The following is a 10,065-nucleotide window of genomic DNA, read 5'->3' as shown; positions in this document are numbered from 1 at the left end:
TGATATTCAGTATTGCAGCCCATGTGATCATAGGTCAGATAGATAATTAAAACTACTTACTACTTATTAAAATGAGTGGACCAGGAGAAAATATGAATCAGGGAACTTAGTGTTAATCTCACTAGATTTATTTGCTTTTTTGAAAATCCGCTCAATACAAGAGTTTGTAGAGGAGTATTCCTTACACTTCTTTAACAGATAGACCCCAGTGTGAAAACAATAACAACTGAAACCCCGAAACCCAAATCAGAATACCCCATTGAACTGTAGCTAGTCATTACTAGTAATTCAAAGTATAGTTGCTAGAATTACTGGGTTAGGGAGGAAATATTTTTGCTAAAAAGTACTTCTATTTTGTAAACCATGAGTTATTAATTTATGCTGAAGACAGAAGAGAAGATATTCTATCACTTTTGGAAATATAACTACTTGTAAAGCACTTGCCTGCCATCAGAATAGGAATCCTCATGGCTTATAAATCTAGACTGTCTAAGAAGAATTATTGTTGGACTGGATTGCATAGGTCAGGAAAAAATAAAAGTCTTATTTAACAAGCTTGGGGAGAAAGACTCTTGATGTTTACCCAGGTATCTGATCAAAAGGCTAGTATATTTTTCCATCATTTATTCATCGGTGCAAGCAATATTTATTAAGCATTTCCTATGTGATGTACTGACTTCTTGTGATTTATTAGTAAAAGCTATTCCTGAGAGACTATGTACTAGAAGAGGTACTGAGGAAGAGATGGTGGGTAAACTGAAGATGGGTTACTATGAACATTTAAGGCCTCCAAACTGCCTGAGTCCCATCTGCAATCATGCCACATCTGAAAGTTTGTGCCCCTTCCTGCTGCCAACTTATTAATGATCTGACTATTTATGGGTGTTCTATCCTTTGTTTATTCAATTAGATTTAACAGCCCTGTGCCTGTTAAATGCCCTGTGCCTGCTCTGAGCAAGGCAGGTAGTGTATGATAGGACCTTTATTAATCTGGAAACAGTCTGCTTCTGTACTGTGGTGGGTGGTATTGGGTATAGAACAGTCATTCTACTAACTCAGTGACTAGATTTTTAGGCTAGGACCGTGGGGCAGTGCCATATTGCTTTCTCTGGGGAACAGTTGTCCACTGTGGATGGGCATCCTTACCCATGAGAGGTGTTAGAGGGAATAGTGGGCTAGGAATGATGTCTGGGATGTTATCATCTTCTCTAAAAAGACTCCCTCATTAATCAACTCTTTGTTTCCTCCATGAGTATCATCTTTTTAACGTTCAGTAGAGAAAAATCACCTTCCAGAGGGTAGGAAATGGCTGTCATTTGCAAAAAGTATGACTACTCTCAGGGCTTCTGAGGAAATGGAAAAGCACTAGGATCAGTGAGGAAAGGCATGGACTCAAAGCCAGTCAGCATGAAGCACATTTGTGATGGAGTGCTAGAGAATTCTTGCCATTTGCATTGAACATCTGCTTTCCAGCTTCCATTTTGGTTATGTAAACATACCAGAATGAGTTAACTTGGCTGGAATCTCAAATCACTCCTTTTGGGGATAGGATATGCCAGAACGGCCTGATATAGGGATATGAGCAGGCATCTCAGATGAGAAGTCTGTGTCACTTACTTTATTCCCCATTAAAAACCTGCATTCTTGTTATTTACATGGGCTTTCTTCTCCCTTTCTCCATTCCCCTTTGTATCTGGTATCTCTTCCCTCGATTCTTCCTTCTTTCCCAGGTGTGTTTGATAACTGCTCCCACACTGTCAGTGACAAAGGCTGGGCCCTGGGGATCCGCTCAGGGAAGGACAAGGGAAAGCGGGATGCTCGCTTCTTCTTCTCCCTTCGCACCGACCGCATGAAGAAAGCCACCATCTTGATTAGCCACAGTCGCTACCAACCAGGCACATGGACCCACGTGGCAGCCACTTACGATGGACGGCGCATGGCCCTGTATGTGCATGGCACTCAGGTGGCTAGCAGTCTAGATCAGTCTGGTCCCCTGAACAGCCCCTTCATGGCATCTTGCCGCTCTTTGCTCCTGGGGGGAGACAGCTCTGAGGATGGACGCTATTTCCGTGGACACCTGGGCACACTGGTTTTCTGGTCGACCGCCCTGCCACAAAACCATTTTCAACACAGTTCTCAGCATTCAAGCGGGGAGGAGGAAGCGACTGACTTGGTCCTGACAGCGAGCTTTGAGCCTCTGAACACAGAATGGGTTCCCTTTAGAGATGAGAAGTACCCACGACTTGAGGTTCTCCAGGGCTTTGAGCCAGAGCCCGAGATTCTGTCGCCTTTACGGCCCCCACTCTGTGGGCAAACGGTTTGTGACAACGTGGAATTGATCTCCCGGTACAATGGATACTGGCCCCTTCGGGGAGAGAAGGTGATACGCTACCAGGTGGTGAACATCTGTGATGATGAGGGCCTAAACCCCATTGTGAGCGAGGAGCAGATTCGTCTGCAGCACGAGGCACTGAATGAGGCCTTCAACCGCTACAACATCAGCTGGCAGCTGAGCGTCCACCAGGTCCACAATTCCACCCTGCGACACCGGGTTGTGCTTGTGAACTGTGAGCCCAGCAAGATTGGCAATGACCATTGCGACCCCGAGTGTGAGCACCCACTCACAGGCTATGATGGGGGTGACTGCCGCCTGCAGGGCCGCTGCTACTCCTGGAACCGCAGGGATGGGCTCTGTCACGCGGAGTGTAACAACATGCTGAACGACTTTGACGACGGGGACTGCTGCGACCCCCAGGTGGCTGATGTGCGCAAGACCTGCTTTGACCCTGATTCACCCAAGAGGTAAGGGACTGGGGTTTGGGGTGTCCTACTTGTAGGGTACATTTCTGACATCATTTTATCTGTTTGGTTTTGGAGACAAATGTGTTCACACAGTCCCTGAATACAACATTAATCCACCCCATCAGACAGTATTAAGCTTTTGTGAAGTGCTAGGTGTTCTGTTAGGTAATTAGGAACACAGATGACTGAGACAAGAGACAGCCCTCACAGAACTCACTATTTGTGGTGCAGAAAGCTGTGTACATAGTGGGAAGTGCACCCAAAGGCATATGCACCAGATACTTCGGGCACAGGAAAGCTGAACAACTTGCTCTACCAGAGGAGGCCAGGAAATCTTCGTGGAGAATGAACAAGGTATCCAGACATAGAAACCAGTCAATACTTATTACACGTGACAATACTTCCTATAGTCTTAGGGTCTTGGCAAAGTAATGCAGATCTGTGAAAAGGTCTTAGGTCTGTTTAGTCTAAGCAGTTCAACACTTTCGTAAAGTTTCGTGTGACAGCTAGCCACTAGTCTCCTTTAGGTGACTGAGATCTTTCACTGTTGCCCCATTAAATTCCATTCTTTGTGCAGCATCCAGAAGGATCTTTTGAAAAAGGTAAGTTGGATACTGTCATTTCTCGTCTTAAGATTTTTTCCTCCACTGCACTCAGAATAAAATCTGAATCCCCTACCTGACACACAGGCTCTTAATGCAATCTGGCCCCTGTCTGCCTCTCCATCCCCACCCACATAGCACAGCCTCACTGACTTGATTCTATTCCATTGAACAGATCAAGCTTTTTTCTGCCCTCAGGATTTTGCATTTGCTGTTCCATCTTCTTGGAATCCTCTTTTCCTTAATATTCCCTTGGTGGGCTCTCTCTTGTCATTCAAATGCCTACTTAGATGTTACCACCTGGGAGGCCTTTCCTAATCCCTCAGATTAAAGCAGCTATCAATTACTGTTACATCAACTAATTTAAATTTCCTGTTTAACACTTAGTACTTCTGATATTTTTTCTTTCACATTCATGTATTTGTCTGTTTTTCCCCTATTTGGAATATCAGCTCCATGAGATCAGGGCCCTTATCTATTCTGTTAACTACTATATTCCCAAGGCCTAGAATAGCAGCTGACATTTAGTTGTTTAAGTTGATGAATAAATGGATCTGATGTGTCTCTTGTTCTGAGACAGAAGCCATAAGAAGATTCTCATTTGATGGCTGATGCAGGGGTTGGACATAATAGAGGAGGGTAAGAAAGTAGGTAGGTAGCTAGTGAACTTGTTAATATGTGTTTGTGGACAAGGTATCCCCAGTACACAACTGGTGCCTTTGTTCAAATTATGAAAAGGCTTACCTGACCTAGGGTACAGGGCTGGTGGGAGGTGGGGGAGCAGGATCTCAGCTCCCACCCAATGTCTTGATGGCTGCTTTTGTGTTGGACACCATTTGTACAAGTAGTTCCTGGTACCCCTGTGTGTGGGAAGTCCTCTTGGTATGAGTTACCACTAATAGAGTGGCCTGTACTTTAAGCATGTGGTGTAAAAGACTGAGTATACAATTTGGAATCAAGGGACACGATTAAATTTTGGAGTCCTCACTACTTAACTAGGTTTGCAAGTTACGCAAGTCACTTTTGGAAACTCAGAAGTCTTCTCTATGAAGTAAGGATGATTGCAGTAATACCTTGCATTATCAGTATTTTCAGGTTATTTTGTGAATCAAATGAAAGTATAGGAAAGTAGCTCTAAAGTTTTCAATGTACACAAATAGTTCTAAAATAACATTAGTTCTTATTATTAAGGCTGACAGATAGGAAGTCTTTATTTACATAGTGATGCAAAGAGAACTAATCAAATTATCAGAACTATTTGTATAATAAAATTCTGTTTAGAACAATGAGAACACATGGACACAGGGAGGGGAACATCACACACTGGGGCCTGTCAGGGAGTGGTGGGGCTAGGGGATGGATAGCATTAGGAGAAATACCTAATGTAGATGACGGGTTGATGGGCGCGGCAAACCACCATGACACGTGTATACCTATGTAACAAACCTGCATGTTCTGCACGTGTATCCCAGAACTTAAAGTATAATTTAAAAAAAGAAGAAGAAAAGAAAATTATGTTTGAGTTTGGTTTTTAGATTTTGGTAACCTCAAACAGAAGCTAAACCTCACTAACAGCAGTGGTTAGCAACACTTAGGATCCCCCGGAGAAATGAGAAAGTCTGGTCTCCCAGTTTATAGTAATGACCTCCTGCCCTGTCTGAGAGAGCTGTCTTTCAAGGTACCCAGGTATTGTTCTCCTCAGAATTTCCCTTTCTTTCTCTAAATTCCTATCACACTGCCCTTATCTGGGTGTTTATGACTTACCTCACTGCCTGCAGAAGAGGAACTCACTCCTATTTATAGACCCAGTAGTGTTTTGAACCTTTATTCATAAGTGACTCTTTTAGCCCCACATATAAAACCTGCTTTGTGGAATACAAAGGAAATATTTATACTTTTTGATAGTTAAAAATACTAACTCAAAGTGAAAATTGCTCATGGTTTAAAATATCAAATTATAACAAAAGACAGAAGGAAGAAAATCAGTCACCTGCCTAACTCTTCCCCATCCTTCTCCACACTCTGTCCTTGCTTTGCACAGGTTACTATATCTATTTTTTTCACCTTTTTTTTTTTTCTGGTAGTTTCCTGTACACCTCTAAATATTGTATTTATATTGCTTGGTTCATCAATTTTAAACATTATCCATTGATTTCTTAAGATAGAGACGGGACTAACTCCCTTACATTATCTCCTTCCTTGTCCTTACATCCTTCCATATAATTACTTTACTATTTTTGTTGAATCAATTGTATGTATTATAGTATTATGACTGTGAAATGTTATTTGTTGCAGAACAAAGTACTATTCTATTATTATATTTCTTTTCTTGCACAGCTTCTTCCCATTCCCAGCCCAACCCCTTGAGTCTCTATTTATTTCCTTCCTTCCTTCCTTCCTTCCTTCCTTCCTTCCTTCCTTCCTTCCTTCCTTCCTTCCTTCCTTCCTTCCTTCTTTTATTCTTTCTTGATATTCTTGATTGCTTTCAAATGCTTTATTTTACTGGCTAATTTGTAGAATAAATTTATAAAAATGTTCCCTTCCTCTGAACTGTTCTAACACTAAATAAAACTCTTCTTCTTCACCCTTCAAAAAATGTTTTTTGCACTCCTCTAGAGCTCTCCCTTCTAGTTAATTGTATTCTCTTCTTCCAATCTTGGCCAGGTATCTTTAGGTCTGCTGCACAGTTGTCATCCTGGGACTTCTCTTCAATGCGTTTTTTTGGGGGATAGAGCCACTGTGTCCTGAATTACATGAATATCTCTTAATTTACTACCTTATTTTACTGGAAAGCATCCTCAAGTAAATTTGTAAGAAAAGATGTTTTAGGTAATGTTTTCTGAAAATGCACTTCTCAGAATGTTTTTGTTCTACTTTCATACAAAATTGATAGTTTGACTTGGTATAAAATTTTGAATTGAAAAACAGTTTATCTCAAACTTATGAAGAAGTTCATTAATTACTTCTAGCTTCTGTTCTGATAATTGTGTGTACTTTTATAGTGTGTGAGTATATATATACACACACATATATATATTTATATATTCTTTTAGAATCTTATCCTTAGCCTTGTTACTCTAGGAATTTGTAAGATTATTTTTTAGGGATTGACTTTTATTGTTCTTTTGTTGAACATTGTTCAGTTTGGACACTTATGCCCCTTGTCTCTGGAAAAATCTCTTAAATTGTTACTTTGATATTTCTTCATTCAGTTTTCTCTGTTCTCTTTGTTACCCCTGATACTCCTGGGGATGAATCTACTGAACTCACTCTTTGTCTCTTTTCTCTCCTACGTTCTCTGTTAGTTTGTTCTACTTTTTTTTTTTTTTTTTTTGAGATTTCTTTGAGTCTTTCAATGCTTTTATTTACTTTTATATTTTAACAATCATACGTTTAACACCTTCTTATTCTTTGATTATTTTAAATATAATCTTAAAAAAATTTTAAGACAGACATTTTCAAAGATAAAAATGTGATTCATTTGGAATTTTTTTTGTGTGTGTTATATCTGATACCTCTGAAGTCAACTTTTCTTTTTTTATTATATTTTAAATTAATGACTGTTCTTTATGCTGGTGACTTTCCTTAAATGTCTAATGCTTATTCACAGTAGAAACCACACTTTTAAATCTCTACCTATGATGATCTAAGAAAGAATAATTATCTATGAATTTTCTCTTTTGAAAAAAGAAATTTGAAGGCAGAAACATAGTGGAGGAGAGAGGTTTTCTTTCTTCTCAGCTCTCTTATACTTATTTCATGTGTAGGTCTTTTCTGCCTTCCCTATCCTATTTTTTGTGCTGAATTTTTATTATAAAAATATTAATTTTTTATGACTCTTGGCAAGAGCAATATTTTGAAAAGTAATTATTTATCAAGCTTCTATGATATGCCAGGCATGGCAGAGGGACACATGTAAAGACTACGGAAATGGTAAGGGCTAACAATTTAGAGGAGAAGTTCAGTAATTTTATCTAAATTCTCTGGGTTTAAATCCAGGCTGAGGCATTAAGAGCAGAACATGGGGAATGGCTTTTCTTTGCCATGGCTTAGATTGTTTGAAAGGACTTTTGATTCATAGAGATATAGATCTTTGGGTTTCCATAAGGTCCTGTGACTTGGTGCAGTTAGTCTCTGAACTAGATTGCCTTTGTAGAGCCTGCCTATTATTACAGTTAAATCACAGAGCTCAAGCTCACAATTCCATTATACTGTTACTCTGAAGGGACCCAACTTTGACAAATGCTTTGCCAGGCATCTATTGAGCGGAGTGCTCCAGGCACAGAGTCTTTCCACTCACAGTGGAAGCACCAGAAGCTCACAGTTTAGGGTCGGGGGAGAGTAGTAGAAAGTGAGGGACAGACCTACAAATAGATCACTAACATTTGAGTGCAAGGATTGATGTATGAACAACTGTCCTCACTTCCCAAATCCTGTTCAGTCTTCCTGCTGTGGTTCCAATGTGTCTCTCAAAGTTAAGAAAATGTGGCACATATATACCATGGAATACTATGCAGCCATAAAATAGATGAGTTCTTGTCCTTTGCAGGGACACAGATGAAGCTGGAAACCATCATTCTGAGCAAACTATCGCAAGGACAGAAAACCAAACACCGCATGTTCTCATTCATAGGTGGGAATTGAACAATGAGAACATTTGGACACAGGGTGGGGAACATCACACACCGGGGCCTGTCATGGGGTGGGAGGGGGGTGGGATAGTATTAGGAGATATACCTAATGTAAATGACCAGTTAATGGGTGCAGCACACCAACATGGCACATGTATACATATGTAACAAATCTGCACATTGTGCACATGTACCCTGGAACTTAAAGTATAATAAATTAAAAAAAAAAAAAAAAGAAATTTAATCCCTAAAGCAACAGTGTTGAGAGGTGAAAATGTTAAGAGATGGTTATGTAATGAGAGCTCTGCCCTCATTAATGGATTCATGCTGTTATCACAGGAGTGAGTTTCTGATAAAAGGATGAGTTCGCTACCCCTCTCTCATGCCTGCTTTCTTGCACTTCTGTCTTCTACCATGGATGATGAAGCAAAAGGACCTTCACTAGATGCAGGCCTCTCAACCTTGGACTTTACAGCCTCCAGAACTGTAGGAAATTAATCTCTCTTTTTCATAAATTACCCATTCTCATGTATTCTGCTATGGCATCACAAAACAAACCAAGATGCATTCCCACCACCCCCAGCAAGAAACCACAAATCTAGCCCAAAGTGGTTCCTCTCCCAAATGCTCTGAGAGTAGAGAAAGCCTGACGAATTCAGCATCAAACATCTGTAACCCAGATGAGCCTATCAAAGGGAGAGTACTTATCAGGCTCTGGACTGGTCAGGAGGAGATATGAATTATAGATACATTACCCAGCCAGTTGAACAGACCTACCAAGATAAAGGAACTTGGAACTAGGCAGGGCTACATAAGCCAGATGTCTGTTTCTACATAGTAGCTGCCTTGAGAGATGATCTGCAAGAATTAAGGGAAGGAAGGGTGTTGAGTGTCCACTTCAGTAAAATCACAAATGTCATTGACTATTCCCTGTGGTGCATACTAGGGAGCCGAGCCCAAAGGAATTTCTGTACCCTCAGGGGAACCTGTCTTCCCTGACCTTTGCAGGCTTCAACTTTTTTTTTGGTTATTAATTGTTTCTGTCACATTTCTCCCTAAAATTATGCCTCAGAGTTACAGTTCTTTGCTGCTGCACCTACTTTCCATCCCATGCTTTCTCTCCTTTTCACAATAGAGTTGAGCAAGTATTTCACTAAATCTGGAACTCTGCTTGTCTCTCTTTTTTGGTTTCTATATCTCAGATCTCATAATATTGCTATAATGTGAAGAAAAGTCTCCAAATAAAAACAAATAGTTGAACAAGGATCAATCATTTAGTGTCTGACCATGCTCTGAAGCAGACAATGGGGATACTGTATATTTGTTTTCTGTATATTTGTTTCTGAAGCCTGTGATGGGCTAACATCTCTATATGTTGGCAACTCATTGTGTCTTCTTTGCCTCATTCCCTGAGGTTTCACTGGGGAGTTCAAGGGCAGAGGACTCTTATACATAGCAATACTTGCCCATGGCATACTTCCCTCTAAAGAGGTCCTCAAGAGGGTGGCTGGGAATTGTTCTGGGGGATATGGCAGAGAGTGGTGTCTGCAGGTATACACTAGAAAGGGTGTATCTTGGGACAGGAAGGCAGAGGCACATGGCATCAAAGGGAACAGGTGGAGAAGTTGGTGCTGCACAGACCTGGATGCCTTGGATTAGCTGTGCTTTGCTCACTCACACTCAGAGGCTATTGAGCCAAAGGCATGGTCAGGCTGGGCTCTTGCAGTGGCTGGTCTGTTAAACATCAGCCAGGCTTCATTATAGGTTTCTTTTGAAGTTGAGATTCAAAGGTCCCTGAAGCCAAAAAAAACACACGCAGGGAAAATAAGCATAAGGGGTAGAAGAGGGCAGGAAGAAAAGAAATGGAGGAGAAATTTTAAAACTAAACAGCAAAAAACTGTCAGTTCCCTCACTTCAAAATTCACAGGCAGTGTGAACTCTAGAGCGAGTGTCACCTTCTCATGGTCACGTCAACTGGCAACGGGAATAGAAGGAAAGAAATAAGAGGAGGTTCCGTAGATAAGCACAGT

The 10,065-nt window shown here is 40.8% G+C and overlaps 1 pseudogene across 1 annotated transcript; it reads left to right on the top strand.

Annotated features, from left to right (window-relative positions):
- Positions 1-762: 762 nt before the first annotated feature.
- LOC116272526 lies at positions 763-4,668 on the top strand (annotated as a pseudogene). The gene is made up of 2 exons (XR_004181193.1): positions 763-832; positions 1,587-4,668. The product of XR_004181193.1 is annotated as a pappalysin-2 pseudogene (transcript).
- Positions 4,669-10,065: the final 5,397 nt, after the last annotated feature.

The sequence above is a fragment of the Papio anubis genome, unplaced genomic scaffold (genome assembly GCF_008728515.1).
Source record: "Papio anubis isolate 15944 unplaced genomic scaffold, Panubis1.0 scaffold1205, whole genome shotgun sequence".
In the NCBI taxonomy this organism is placed as follows: domain Eukaryota; kingdom Metazoa; phylum Chordata; class Mammalia; order Primates; family Cercopithecidae; genus Papio; species Papio anubis.
This window is presented reverse-complemented; position numbering and strand designations above follow the sequence as displayed.